At 34.5% G+C, this 16,530-nt stretch overlaps 1 protein-coding gene across 13 annotated transcripts in view; it reads left to right on the plus strand.

Annotated features, from left to right (window-relative positions):
- INPP4B (inositol polyphosphate-4-phosphatase type II B) overlaps positions 1-16,530 on the plus strand; it is a 981,822-nt gene that overhangs the window by 692,037 nt on the left and 273,255 nt on the right. The gene's annotated exons all lie outside the window — the stretch shown is intronic.

A 16,530-nucleotide genomic window follows, 5' to 3' on the forward strand; every position in this document is an offset into this window, starting at 1 on the left:
AATGTGCTATAACTTTAGAAAAGTATTTGCTCTTTCAATTTTCTTTAAGAACACCTGGAGGGATGTTGTTACAATTATTTATGTTTGGCATCTGTGATTATTAATTGATTTGCAAGTTCTATTTTGTTAAGACTCCCTAATCAACTTATAGGTAATTACTTAGTGACAGAATTTCACATTAACATTTTTTTAGAAAGAAAACATAAGACTCTAAAAGAATAAGCTTTTTGGCCATGTGATTCCAACTTCTCAAGAGTCAAAATTAGTTCACCAAATTCCCAGTCCTGGATTCAGATCCCAATTCATGTGCCTACAACCTGCTAAGTGTTTTTATGTGATTTATGCTTTTGGTTAATTAAATGTAGTGACTGAATTGTCTTTTCTATTGCTTGGCAGCATGTCTTTAATGTATCTTGCAAAGTGTCATTTATTACTTTAGATATAAAATGAAATTCTGCCTTTATTGATTTACTCACTTTCTCTAAAGAAGAACATTTGAATGATCACCACATAGCACCAACTTCTTTTAATCAAGCATTGCTGTTGAACCTCATCTTAGATTTCAACCATATTGAATATAGTTAATTTTTATCATTTTCAAATCTTTATTTCATCTATAATGAATTTGCTTCTCTTTTCAGAGCTCAGTCCAGCAAAATTGTTCTATAGCTACTGTCTTCTCTTGCTATTGTAACTACATTTCTTAACCCTCTGTAATCTGACTTCTTTCTTCTCTATACATAAAGTAATACAGTGCTTAATATACATTAAATACTACATAAATGTTAGCTATTATTATTATCATTATTTATTAGTTGAAAGACATAAAATTCATGATGTATTTGCAAATAAAGGAGTCTCTCCTATGAGTTAGTAGGTGAATAGTGGAGTTGATTACTGGTGAAAGTCAGAAGACCTGTAAAGACCAGCTTGATGTCATTTCCTCCATGAAATCTTTCTATACCTTTCAAAGTAATATACTATTTTTTAAAAAATATATTTCATTTGTGCATAATATATTGTTCTACCTTTCTACTAGATTGTAAACTCTAACATAAATATGATATATATATATTAATATACATATTTATATAGTATATATAATATATAATTACAATTCCTCATTGTACCATGAATACTGCAAAACACTGACTAAGTACTTTGGAAGCAATTTTTGAATTTTTGATTGATTATGGCAATGAAGATATGCCTTCCTTTCCTTATCCTTTTATATTCTTACCTTTATATAGTTTATAATCTATGAACCAAGAATTAGCAATAGATTCATGACAAATACACTAAAAGCTGGAGGGATTGGTGGTCTCACAAATTTAAGTCCTCCCGTAAATCATCCATAGGTTTCTTCCCAAAGTATTAAGAGTCTTCTAACTCTTGCTAATCTTATAGATACCATTAGAACATGGAGCCACTTTGTTAGTTTTTCCTCACTACTCAATTCAACTCCCCCCATCTATCCCTCTGAAGCCTTCCTTCATTTCACATTTCCTTTACAATTCTTAGCAACTATCCATCTGACCCTAGCCCGGCACAGGGCCCTTTGCTTTTGTTCCTTGAGTGCCTCCTACTTTAAGGCCAAGGAAGAGAGGGAATCACCGTGCCAATTATCTAGTAAGAGAATTTGATTAGTTAAATACAGTATCTAAAATGGCCAACTGGTGCTAATCCACTTGTGCTTCCTGCCTAAACTATATTAGTTCATCTTTGAAGAATTTATGAAAGAAAGCCCTTTCCGAAGAAGCTTCAGTATTTCCCCTACCCACCAGAAGGCAGTCAGCTGATGAGGCTTGGTCTGCTCACTACTCAAACCACAGTCAAGGCAGAGTCAAGGTAGTTTTGATTAATCCCTTTCTCTTTGTCCCAATACCAATTTAATAAAAGGAGTGAAATGGAATATTTTTAAAATATGAAAATATGAAATCTTCTACTTATGAATAATTCTGAGCTTCCACCCTTTGAAGTCACTCATTCTTTCAGGTCACTTCCCAGGCAAGCTAAGATCACAAAGGTTTTATTACACAAAAACAGAAACAAACTAAATATATAAATTTTCTTTGGCATCCCTTCTCCCTTCCCCCTGAGATTTTCTTTGCAAATGAGAATTCCAGTCCACATATATGCACAACTCTATAGAAGAATGGGGGGAAAGGCTTTCATTCCCTAGCCTCCAATCTCAGGTTCATGTTTTTTTAAAAAAGAAGAGATTCTTATCCCTATGACTCACCAGCTACAAAAAGTCTAGCTTCCCTACTTTTCATTGATTCTATGTAAATTGGTTTGTGGAGGTAAGATCTGCTTATTACTCAGAAGTATCTAAGTGAAAATCTTCTTTCCATCCACCAAACTATGGTAACTGCTACTCTTGTCACTTGTCACTATGGCTTGTGTCCTTCTTCTCATGCTGACATCTTCATGGACATTTGAATTGCAAAGGCAGAGAAAGAAAGATAAGAAATGGAAAGTGCTATAACATATATACATATATATATATACATATATATATACAGAGAGAGAGAGAGAGAGAGAAAGAGAGTTCTATATTACAGTGTAATTGCTGCTCCCATTGTATGAAGAAACCTGTGGATACTCCTGAGGAGGGGAGAGGGAAAATTCATTTTTTTAAGCATCTAATATTCCAAAACCATGAAAACTTGCTTTGCCAGCGTCTCACCATAAATCGTGTTCTTAGTTTCTGAGAAAAAAGTGTTCTGAAAGATAAACTGGAAAAGTACAAGCAGATGGCTACCTAACAAAATCCAATTCCATTCCATGATGGTCTATGAATAAAATTCAGGCATATCCTATGGGAAATCAAAAGACTGGATAGAACAATTGCTTGTTATCTCTGATTCCAGTCTCTTCCAGAATTCAAAGGAAGTTTTATGCATAAATGAGGCTTTTCTGAAAACCCCAAAATTCAAGCATATAAGGAACCATGAATATGGAAAAATGCATGTGGGCCATGAATAGGTCTAGAAGGCAGAGAAAAAGGATCAAGTACATTGTGCAAAAGGCAAAAGGATTCCATGAATCTAATTGTCCTATGCATTAAACTGACTCTACCTACTGAGAACTGTTAATGAGATACTGGGAACAGTCTTTAGGCAATTCAGGAATAGTGGAAGGGAGAAAACTCAAAACACTTTTCCACTTAATTGCTGTTTGTGTTATATCTTATTCAACTGAACAGAACTGTCAGCACAAAATGACTGACATGAGATTAAGTGCAACTAACAGAGGAACAAAACTGAGTGTCCTTTAAATTCTCTTGGTTCTACTTGAGTGAAAGCATCAGAACAGGCTATGTTATATTTATGCACATACCACAAAAGTTACCTTTTAGCAATTACCAGAATTGGTTCTAAGTAAAACTTTGAACACTTCCTTCTAGCCATCTGTTTGGAGAATGGTAAAAGCATTGCAAACATTATCATACAGAATGGTTTCAGGGGGATAAAATAGCTGCCTTACTAGATGATATAGGTTGGGAGGGGGCTGCAGCTAGAAAAGAAGAGAGGAAAAGATGTCAGGAGAAGGGTAAATATTTTGTCTAGTGTTTCTCAGTTTAAAATTGTTTGTGTCCTTTAATAAGAAGTCTATGAAAGCTATGTGGAATTTTCCCCAAAATCTAACAACATAGACATTTGCTTATAATCAGTTTTGATTTGTTTGTGATTCAGATGATTCTGACTTTAATTAACTTGACATAGAGTGACTATGGGATAAGGATATTTTCTTAAATTGAACCTCCTTCATGGATTTTTGACTATTACAAGATGTCCATCCTTTCTGAATGTTCATAGTTGAAATTCGCCAGATTTGACATCTTAGTCAGGGTTTGACACCTAGAATTACTTGTTATATAGGTCACCAAGTATTTGTGAATATTCCTTCAAGATATTCCCCAGGATTCATCAATAGTATAGCATACTCTAATCCAGAGTCATCCTTCTGGTCTCATCATAACATGGAAGTGACCTTGGACTCTTGAATATTATATCAGTGAAACTCAAGGTTTGTCAGATCCTACCAAGAGACAAAGATATTACATAACAGAATGAAGGTTTACCTTCTAAAGACTAACCTAGTTGAGTTACAAGAGACTCACTACCAGAAAGTTGACTATAAGTGTATGATTACCAGCTTTTGATTAGAGTAACTCTTGAAGCATTCTACAAAATCTTGAAGTGGCAAGTAACTGTATTTATGGAAGAAAAGTTCTCACTGTTAATTTTTCTTGAAAAGGGGATGGTAGGGCATAAAATCATAAGACATGGTCTTAAAAGTCTCAGTGAATTTATAATCTGATGTTAAATGAATGAACTCAATAAACTTTTAATGTGATTAATATTAAATATTAAAGGGTCAGTTAGTGGTAAAAATGAGAATTGTCTTTCTGTTAAATGAGTTGACTAGATTAAATCTAATTGTTTCTTCCAATTTTGACATCATAGGAACTCATGCTTCTTTGAGTAAAGTAGACAAATAATCCTAAAGTGCAGTGAGGTAGAAAAACCATTATGAAGTAAAGAAAAGTGAAGTTAGGGAATTCAAAGTGAAGGAAAAGATATGGATGTAGTCATGTTACATTTTAGGAAAGTGGAGTAATAATCTAGTTGGAATGGAAGAATCAAATACAAAGGTATTACGAGATATAAGGTATAAAAATGAAGATAAGTCAATCCACAGATTGTGAAGGACCTTAAGGTTAGACTAAAGAGTTTTCTTTGCTTACATGTAATCCATTTATCAGATCTGTGCTTCATCTATGACAATGCAGTATGATAAATAGATCAAACAGACATGGAACAACCAGATTCCATTTGCTTATCTTCTCACAATAATTTTTACTGAAGCAAGCATACATGTATCAGAGACGTCAGCATAGAATTATTGTAGTCCATAACCGTGATGGGAGACTAATGAAGATCAACAAAGGATAAGTGACTGACTAAGACAGAGGAGATAGTAGGCAAAAATTTATAATAGCTATAGCAGACAGAGAATTTTAGCATAGATCAGGAAGAACAGAAGAAGGTAGTGTGTTTGAAACTGTACAGGCAGAAAGATATCTTTGCATCCATGGACATCTTTTCCATAGAGATAGTCATCTATCTACTTAAGTAGATGCCTCAATCACAAGAAGTCAGTGTGAAAGTTTGAAATGAGCCTTTATTTTACAGTGACCCAAAGGCAATGATCACCAACAGAAAGCTAGATGTAAAATATAGTACCTGATTATTAAAGGTCATTAGCGTTTGTTAGAAATTAACAGTGAAAGCAGAACAAATCTCTCTAAGCCATTTTAATAGGCACTCGTGATGATGAAGTGCTTCTAATTAAGAGCATTTGTGCTGTTATGAACACTGGAAGTGGCAAACTAAATAACCACATGACTTGTCAAGGCAGTCGGTTAGAAATATGTTCTGTTCTTTGTACGAGACAGTTAACATTCGACAAGCATTTATTAAGTGCCTTCTACTCAAGTTGCTGATTACATTAGAGGGTTCTTTTATCTAGCTGACTTTTATGAGATAGCATCACATACTGATAATCTTCAGTTTTATCTTCATTTTCCTTCATTTACATCAGGGAATACTCTGAACGTGCTTGAGCTCCTTTGATTAAATTTCTGTAGCTATAACATAGTCATGTCCTCCTAGGAGAATTGCATTGGTAGCTTTTCCATTGCTTAAATTAACAAATTGTGGTTTGAAGAATAGACTGTTCAACATATACAGAAATAGTCCTCCATTAGTAAATGGCTTGATGAAAGAGATAGGTAGTTTTACTCAGGGTGTCTGATTCATACTTAAGACTGGAAATCATTAGACTGCCAATAGTACAATTTGAAGACCTGCCAATATTGTCATCTCAGATTAATATTAGTTAATATTTCGCTTCTCTGTCCTTACCTCTGTCTGACCTGATTTCCTCAAAGCTATCCTGTTAACTCTAATGAAATGATAGAGAATTCTCCCACACCCTTGTTAGAATTCTCATAAACATCTCCTAAAACATTTATGAGAAAAGAAAATTGGCCTTTAAATGTTGCCTAAGAATTTTTCACTGAACTCCAAAAAATCTACAAATACTTATATAGGTTCATTCCTTTCTCTTTTATGATGAAAAATGCAATGAGAATAGGATAATTGTGTTCAAAGAATTGAGCTTCATATGATGGAGGTGATGGTGATTAAAAGTGATAACTGGTATTTCTATGAAATCCTTTAAAGTTTGCAAAATAATATTAGTATATAATCTCATTTGGCCACATAAAATCTTATGAAATAAGTACTATAGGGATATTTTTTCCAATTTTTTTTAACATCTATAGAAAGTGAATTTATCCATTGACACATTCCTAATAAGCATTCTAGGGAGCATCTGAATATAGATCTTCCTGACTCCAGTTTTAGGCTCTTACCCACTTTGCCACACTGTCAATATTTTATGTATTTGTTTACTTTTTATGGGTTATTAGAAATATTTTAAAATTTATGTTTTGATTATCCACAACAAACTATCATAGTACCATTTTTCTGCTTAAGTTTATATTTTGTTTTCTTTTTCTGATGAGGAGCAAACTTTGAAATTCATTGTAGTTGGAATGATTTTACTTCAGACAATATTAGCAGAGAGACTTGAGAGCAGGATTATTAAACTTTGGGGCATAAAACCTAGGACCCCCTTCTCAAATTAATATTTTAAGTGCAGAAAATAAAATATACAAGATTTCAAAAGAAAATATATTAGAACACTTTATTAAAAAAAATAGATCCCAGCTCTTTTTCAGAATAAAAAGTCCTAAATTTCAGAAACAAAGTCTTAAATTTGAACCTTACCCCTCCCCCAAATGCTGCCAGACACAACAACAGAGCAAGTTGTTTAACTCTCATTAATCCTAGGCAGTTTTGCTACTTCAGTGCTGTTCTCTTCTTCATACTGATCCTTGCTCGAAGTGTCCAAGAAATTGCCAAATCTTATCAATTCTACTTTATCATCTCTCTCACATTGGAAAAGGGATAAATCTGGGAAAAGGATAATTAGTTGAGTTTAAACATATTAAATTTGAGATTCCTAGAGAAATTCAAAATATTCATTCCATTATGTTCTGTGCAATAAATGATGATCTGGTACTAGAGTGGTCAGGAAGAAATAGCACCTCTCTGGTTTGAGGGTTTTACAATCCCTTTTCAGGGCTGCTCATCCACCTTTGGTGTCAAACTGATTCACCCGACTCTCACCTGTAGTACCAAGAAGTTGCGGCATGCTCAGCAACCATAACTTAGTAAAAATCCTCTGGGTAGATATGATAAACAAAGGTACATAAACATAAAGATTTTGACATAAATGTAAACAAGATTTTGTACATAAACAAAGATTATGACAGGTCTCAATATCATTGGCAAGTCAAGAGAATGTCTTCCCATGGCTGAGATCAATTTGTCCCAATTAACCATGAAGCAGGCAACTTCCAGTTCTTAGGGCTTGATCAGACATCAAAGGCACCCCTCCTCCCAAGGTCATCCATTACATCCCCAGAGCCCATCATTGGACTTGGATGACTCAGGAATAGAAGATGATGACTTAAATCCAATTTTGGAGCAAGTCAATACATCATTTGTCCTCTTCTTAAAAGAAAAGGACTAACTATAACAACCACCCCTTGGTGATTCTATAAGAATTTCAACTGCAAATTAAGAGCGGATTTACTTTAGTTAAAATGATTTCCTTCCTGGGCTTTCTCTATTCCAGAGAACTAACAGGTCAAGTTTAGTGAACACAAAAATAAACACAGATACATTAATATTCAGGTGAACCTGTAATCTGTATTTAGCACAAGGTCTTTGCCCTCTTTTCTGTTTGGCTGTTTGGCTATTCATGTCTGGGTTGGTCTCTGTGAAGGGACGATTTTGACATAAACTGCTTGAAGAATGTCTTATAGACTGTCTGAGGGATCTTTGCACAGAGAGGAGTTTTTTTTTTATGATCTGGATATACAAAGAGAAGATGATTGAGAAAGATAGGTTCTGTAGTTTTTCCTTAATCTTCAACAGTTTTCAAGCCTATTTAAGGTAGTGGGTTTTAGTTTGAATGTCAGTGTCCCTGAGACCTAGCAGAAGAGGATTCATGATATGAAGAATCACTCCTATTTCAAGTTCCTTATTTGCTCCCCAGTCCTTCTGCATATAAGTAAAGTGATGGGTTGCCTATTAAATGACTGCTTGGATTAATGGGAAGTCACTATGACATTGTCAGAGAAAGTGTGTCCCAAAAGTCTTAGTACAGTTTTAAACTTTTAATTAGTTTATACAAGATGTTATTTTGAGGGTATAATGAAAAAAATGCATTAGAGGAACATGGTTTCAAATCCTTCTATGACTAAGGAAATCAACTACTCCCTCTGAGCTTCAATTTCCTGTTCTATGAAATAGTAGTAAAAATTCCTATTAAAATTTTTCTCTGAGATTTGTCTTTAGTAAGAAATGTAAAGGGCTTTGAAAAACCTTGAAATAATACCTGCCATAACTCTAATTTTCTTCACTGCTAGAAAGGATTTGTTAATTGACAAAGCCTTATACATCACACAACCATCTCTCTGGCTTCTCTTCTTATTCATCTCTCTGCCACCATATATATGTACTATTTGTCTGATTGGGATGTGAGCTCCTTGAAGGCAGATTCTGTCTCACTGCAAGGTCTGCCTCTATTTTTATATTTGTATGATTTGTGTTTAGTATAGTTCCAGTTTCATGTTGTCATAGTTGATCTTTTTTTTAATTGTATTCCGCTCTTCATTAAACACATATGTGATTTTCTTGGCAAAGATAATAGGATTGTTTGCCATTTCCTTCTCCAGCACATATGTCTCAACTGAGAGAAACAGAGTTAAATGATTTACCAGAGTCACCCAGCTAATAAGTATCTGAGGCTATATTTGAACTCAGGAAGACCCAGGCCCAGGACTCTTCCCATTGTGACATCTAGCTACTGGACTCAGAGTTGAATAAGTGGTTTCCTGAAGTGATAAAGTTAAGCATATCAAACTTATCAATGCTGAGACTTTCCAAACTTTGTTAAGCTAAGCATAACCCCCTCTTAAGGGGGTCCAAAATGGAGGGGGCATTTTCAAAACCTTTTCATCTTGTCTGGTAAGCCTGGATAGGTCTTTCTTTCTGTTTCCATAGCCTTTGACATCCCATATTTTGTTGGTATATCTGGAAAGGATTCTAGTAGACTTTGGAGTAGTCTGTGACTGGTAATTCTTCTGGTGATTTGGGATGGGAAATTATTTGAGCTTCTTCAGTTGCTATAATAACACACACACGTGTGGTAGTTATAATACAGGAGCAAGAACATAGACTTTCAAGTCCTTCTGATGTTTACCAGCTATGTAATATTAATAATCATTTAATTTCTCTATTCCTAATCCTCATCTGTAAATTGGGGATATTAGAGAACTAAATCTGAGACCAAAGGACTCAAGTTCACAGTACATCTTAACTATTTGCTATTTGTGTGTGACCTTGGACAATTTTCCTCTGATTTCTCAGTTTCCTCATCTGTAAAAGGAAGGGACTGAATTTCATGTCTTGTTGTGCTTCCAATTCTAAATCTGTGTTTTATGATTTCACCTGACTGTGTCAGTGTGAAGAAAATTCTTCATTGATCACTATGTAAAGATTAATTTTTATAGGAAAAAATTATTTTAGTAAATGCCTGCTTTGTCTGTTCCTTTCTATCTTTACTTTTAATTTTTTTATTCTGAACTTAAGAAATAAAACAAACATTTCCATAACAGTGGAATAGAAAAATGATTATGCATGAAGCTACAAATCTATTATTTACATCTTGCTATTCCTCTTAAATATATAATAATTTTCATATAACTTTTTTGTTTATCTTTAAAAGAGGAAATAGCAGAATCAGAACTACTATAATACTGTTTTATGAAAGATAAAAAGTTGGGAAGATGGTCCCAACTTTGAGGCTATACAGTCTTTCCTGCTTATGTGAATCACATGGAAGAGAGAATGAGAAGTCTAATATTTTGTTACTGTGCCCACTGAATTTGGAGGGATAGGTTCAAATTGTGACTCACCTTCTATCTTGCCTTTGTGATTTGGGGTATTATACTTCTTCACTCTGGTATTCAGTGTTGCCAATTGTAAAACAAGAGGATTTTACTGTATGTATCTAAATCCTTCACGTTCATAAGAAGTAGCATGGCTCAATATAAAGAACATTTTCCTGGATACTAGAATTTCAGATTCTTTCTCCCTTCTCTCCCTTGGACTGGCCCTGTGTTCTTGAGGAAGTCCATTTATTGCTATAACTTCCAGTTTCTCTCTTAATATATGAAATTCAGGCATTGTTGGACTGAATAATGTTCCAGAGCCTTAATTCTTTAGTCTGATGAAACCCCATTCATAACAGCTGGGTGGTGAAGGACATAGCACACTGAGCCTGGAGTCAAGAGGACCTGAATTCAGATCTAGCCTCAAATACTCAAAAGCGGTGTGAGACTAGGATAATCACTTCATTGCTATCTATTTCCATTTCTTCATCTGTAAAATGGGTATAATAAGAGGACTCACCTTACAGGATTACTGTGAGCATCAAATAATATATGTAAAAATGCTCATCAGAGTAGGTATTTAATTGCCAGTTTCCTTCCCATTTCTGAACTTGAGTAGAATTACAGGAAATATTGAGGAAAAGTTCTTTCCCCACCTTTTTCTTTTATTTGTTGACAAGTTGCAGATATTTTTAACGTTCTACAGGGATACACAAGGCATTCTTCCCTTTATGATCAGTGACTTGAGTTATTTTGATTTGATATGGAAAGTTTTATTGGTGCCTTTTGTTTTTGCTCTGGTTAGTTCCTCTCATACCAGCAAGCAAAACCATTATTTGTTGCAGTGGTCCCATCTGACAGCAGTTCTTCATTCACAGTTCTCTGTTTCCTTACAAAGATCGAAAAAAGACAGTTCCATTCAGTTCTTTTTTTAATTAAAGATTTTGAGTTTTACAATTTTTCCCCCAATCTTTCTTCCTTTCCCCACCCCCCCAGAAAGCAATTTGTCAGTCTTTACATTGTTTCCATGTTGTACACTGATCCAAATTGAGTGTGATGAGAGAGAAATCATATCCTTAAAGCAGAAATATAAAGTATAAGATATGATAAGATCAGACAATGAGATAATCAGGTTTTTTTTTCCTAAATTAAAGGGAGTAGTCCTTGAACTTTGTTCAAACTCCATGGTTTTTTAGCTGCATACAGATGGTGTTCTCCATTGCAGACAGTCCCAAATTGTCCCTGATTGTTGCACTGATGGAATGAGCGAGTCTTTCAAGGATGATCATCACTCCCATGTTGCTGTTAGGGTATACAGTGTTTTTCTGGTTCTGTTCATCTCACTTAGCATCAGTTCATGCAAATCCGTCCAGGCTTCCCTGAATTCCCATACCTCCTGGTTTCTAATAGAACAGTGGTTTTCCATGATATACATATACCATAATTTATTAAGACATTCCCCAATTGAAGGACATTTACTTGATTTCCAATTATTTGCCACCACAAACAGGGTTGCTATGAATATTTTTCGACAAGTGATGTTTTTACCCTTTTTCATCATCTCTTCAGGGTATAGACCCAGTAGTGATATTGCTGGATCAAAGGGTATGCACATTTTTGTTGCCCTTTGGGCATGGTTCCAAATTTCTCTCCAGAAAGGTTGAATGAGTTCACAGCTCCACCAATAATGTAATAGTGTCCCAGATTTCCCACAACTCTTCCAACAATGATTGTTATCTTCTCTGGTCATATTGGCCAGTCTGAGAAGTATGAGGTGGCACCTCAGAAAAAGCTTTAATTTGCATTTTTCTAATAAGAAATGATTTAGAGCAATTTTTCATATGACTATAGATTGCTTTGGTCTCCTCATCTGTAAATTGTCTTTGCATATTACTTTGACCATTTGTCAACTGGGGAATGGCTTTTTTAAAAAAATATATCTGACTCAGTTCTCCGTATATTTTAGAAATGAGTCCTTTGTCAGAAATATTAGTTGTAAAGATTGTTTCCCAGTTTCCTACATTTCTTTTGATCTTGGTGGCAGTGGTTTTATCTGTACAAAATCTTTTTAATTTAATGTAATCAAAATCATCTAGTTTGTTTTTAGTGCTGTTCTCCATCTCTTCCTTAGTCATAAACTGCTTCCCTTTCCATAGATCTGACAGGTAAAGTAGTCCTTGATCTTCTAATTTGCTTATAGTATTTTTTTTATGTCTAAATCCTGTATCCATTTGGATGCTATCTTGGAATAGGGTGTGAGGTGTTGGTTTAATCTAAGTTTCTTTCATACTAACTTCTAATTTTCCCAGCAGTTTTTATCAAAGAGTTTTTATCCCAATATCTGGACTCTTTGAGTTTATCACACAGCAGTTACTATAATTGTTTCCTGCTATTGCACCTTGTCTATTCCAGTGGTTCACTACTCTATTTCTTAGCAATACCAGACCATTTTGATGACTGATGCTTTATAATATAATTTTAGATTGGGTAGGGCTAACCCCCCTTCTTTTGCACTTTTTTCATTAACTCCCTGGAAATTCTTGACTTTTTATTTCTCCATATGAATTTACTTACAACTTTTTCTAACTCATTAAAGTAATTTTTTTGGAATTTGATTGGTAGGGAACTAAACAGGTAGTTTAGCTCTTGTAGAATTCTCATTTTTATTATATTAGCTCGACCTATCCATAAGCAGTTGATGTTTGCCCAGTTATTTAAATCTGATTTTATTTGTGTGAGAAGTGTTTCATAATTGTTTTCAAAAAGTTTCTCAGTCTGCCTTGGCAGATAGTCTCCTGGGTATTTTACATTGTCTGAGGTTACTTTGAATGGGATTTCTCTTTATAGCTCTTCCTGCTGTATCTTGCTAGACATATATAGATTTATGAGGGTTTATTTTTTTATCTTGCAACTTTGCTAAAATTGCTAATTGTTTCCAGTAGTTTTTTGGATAGTTTCTTGGTATTCTATAGGTATACCATCATGTCGTCTGCAAAGAGTGAGAGTTTTGTCTCTTCCTTCCCAATTTTAATTCCTTCAATTTTTTTTTCTTATTGCTGAAGCTAACATTTCTAATGCAATATTGAATAGTAGTGGTGATAATGGGCATCCTTATTTCACCCCCAATCTTATTGAGTCCCATTCATTTCAAGGAACTCATTTTATATCTTCTCAACCTCTATTAAAGCAAGTAAACTTTGATTCTCTGATTTATCCTCTGAAGAGACATACCGAAGTTTGTGGACCCCATATATCATAGATGTTAATAATTCAGTAATTGAAGAGCTAGGAAGTTTCTTAATGGCTATCCCTTTCCCCAAGTGTAGATCACAACCCCTCTGTTGAAGGACAGCTGGGTGACACAGTAGATAAAACCATGGGCTTGGAGTCAGGAAGACCTAAGTTCAAATCTGGTCTTAGATTCTTACTAGTTGTAAGACCCTAGGCAAGTCACTTAACCTCCATCTGCCTGTTTCCTCAGCTATAAAATGTGAATACCAACATAGAGGGGTTGTTGTGAGGATCAAATGAGTTGTTTCTATACAATGCTTAGGATAGTATCTGGCATGTGTTAGGCATTTAAATATTGTTATCTTTTTCTTCCCTTCTGTGACTTAATAAACAATCATTGAGAGTGTCTGAAAAACTCCTCACTTTAAAGTGAGGTGACAAGTCTCTCATTCTAGCTAGGCTGGTCCTTGGATGCACATAATATGTGTGTATATATGAACCTATATACATACATGTTTATATGAATATTCATTTATACACATGCATATATAAATGTATAGATATATACACAGAATTACAGGGGAAAATAATATTTTAAAATACTTAATAAATCACCCTTGACCTTCTCATCCAAACTAAATTGTTTAACCCTTGCTCATAGGATCTATTTTCTGTGCCTTGAATCACTGCTGTTGCTACATTCTATACCCTCTCCAGTTCCTTTCTTAAAAAATTCAAAAATCAAAACTAGAAAGAGTTCTCTAATAAGGGTCTGAAGGGTAAGGGAGGATTACCTCCTAGATTTGCTTTTATCCTAGCTGAAAGTCAGGTGGCACTTTACATGCATTAGAAATTATTCCTCAGCTGATTTACATAGTAACTAATAGTTCCACCCCATTCTACTCATGACCTTTGTTTCAAGAATTGAGCTCTCTCTCCCTCTCCCTCTCTCACTCTTACACACACACACACACACACACACACACACACACACGCGCGCGCGCGCGCGGGCACACAAAAACACGGCAGTAGTTATGTAACTCTGTCAATAACTTCACTATCTAGTGTGCTGCTCTAAAATAATTTGAAGAGAGTCTTGCTTCCTGAAACCCTTTTTAAAATCAGAGAGGAAAGGTGGTACTGACAAAAAAATGAAAGAAAAGAGATTTAAAAGAAGTATAGAATAGGAAGGAGAAAAAATAAATCAAAAAGATATGAATAAAATATGTCTATATATTTATATATTTGGATTGAGAATTCTAAAGGTGATGGAAAGATAAATTTACATGGATCTGGCGTAAATTTATCTTTCCATCACCTTTAGATCTGTAGATCCAGATATATCTTTCTATATCCTTGTCCACATATAGAAATCTATGTAGAAAGATAAAGATATCTGTTATGTCTTTTAAATGTCTAAATATATTTCCTCTTATCTTTCTCAACTATGTATTGGACTAGAACAATAGAGATATAAATGTAAAAATGACAAAATTCCTACTCTCAAGGAGTTTATATTCTATCTTCAGAGACAAGAAGAGGATAAATAAGTATATAAAAATAAGTACAATAAAATAAGCAGAAAGGCCACTGAGAGTGATATTCAAGAAAAACTTTTTGTTGAAGGTGAAGAAGGATGAGAGGCAAATTCTTACAGAGCTTGAATTCCAGTCTTCCTGACTCCCAGAACACTTAATCTAATAGATCATAATGTTTCCCATAAGCAGGAGAATACAAACTAGAAGAAAAGGAAAATGTATACTATCTAGTACCCTGTTTTAATTTGCAGTATTTACTTAGGTTATGAAAATACATTTTTCAGTTTAATAATATTATTTGTACTTTCAGAGCATAAATGTCCTTTAGAATCTTAGATTTGGAAAGGACCTTCAAGGTAAATTGATTCAGTCTTTCATACAATGATGGAATCCTACTGCATCATCCATGACAGGTGGTCACCCAGCCTTAGTTTAAGTATATCCAGTGATAGAGTTCACTACCTCACAAAACAAATCATCCCATTAGTTAGAAAATTCATCTTTATATGGTGTTCCTATCTTTCTCTTTGTAATTTCTCCTAGTTCAGACTTTTAAGAATGAGTTGGCCTTTAAGCTAACACATATTTCCTTAGTTTTCTCTTCTTCAGGTTAAGTTTACTGTTATTTCAGTGGCTCTGACTATAGTTAACATATGTACCAGGATCTTCCCATTCCTGATTTTTATATCTTTAAACATTATGACCCAGCATTTCTCCTTACCCCACCAATACTCCCCAACTTGACAGGAACTAAAATGTATAAATATGAGTAACATGAATTAAAGTTGAAAAGGTAGGTTGGAGTCAGGCTAAAGAAATTGATTTTATTCTATTGGCCCTAGGGAGCCATTGAAGCAGTAAAGTTGAAGATTAGCAAAGCAGAAGTAGGAGAAAGATAAAAGGGCAAGGGTTTCCTTAGGATAAGGTAGCAATTTTTTTAAATGATTGATTATAGGGCAGAGTCTTAATAAGGAATTATTATGCCCAAGATGAATTGGGTGAATTTAGCGTTGGGTGAGGAAGCTTAAAGCTCATCCAGAAGGCTCACCTGCCTTCCAGGTGCAATTACACTGGTGGAAAAGATGCTCCATCCCTAAGAAGATATGTCTTGTTTTCCTTATCTAGCCACCAGTCACTAATTTAAAAAGGAGACATAGAGGGAATGGTTTGAAGAAGAAAAGGTGTCTAGTTGGGGGAGGGAGTATGGGTAGAGGAGGAGAGGTTAAGTGAGTTTGATGAGAGAAGCACCATAATAATGTATTCTTGCCATTCCAAGAATAGGTGAGGTAATATATTATGAAATGAGAATTTTTCCTCAGAATGTTGGGTAAAAGTTCGTGTCACTCTACCCTAGTTATAGTTATACCATAGGACCAGGCTGAAATAAAGAAAACAAAGCCAGAAGCAGGGTAATAATTGGGAATAACTTGAGGATAAAAATATCATAAAGTGGACAAAGATGCTATTTAGAATAAGAGAGAAATTTGGAATAGTGGAAAAAATAGCTCACATATATCTATTAAAGAGGTTTTAAACGTGAGGAACTTGTGTTGTTATTATCATTTTCTAGTATTTTAATAACTATTTCAAGGTAGTTAGGTGGCACAGCGGATAGAGAAATAAAATGGGAGTTAAGATTCATCTTCCTGAGTTCAAATCTGG

The sequence above is a fragment of the Macrotis lagotis genome, chromosome 3, assembly GCF_037893015.1.
Source record: "Macrotis lagotis isolate mMagLag1 chromosome 3, bilby.v1.9.chrom.fasta, whole genome shotgun sequence".
In the NCBI taxonomy this organism is placed as follows: Eukaryota; Metazoa; Chordata; class Mammalia; order Peramelemorphia; family Peramelidae; genus Macrotis; species Macrotis lagotis.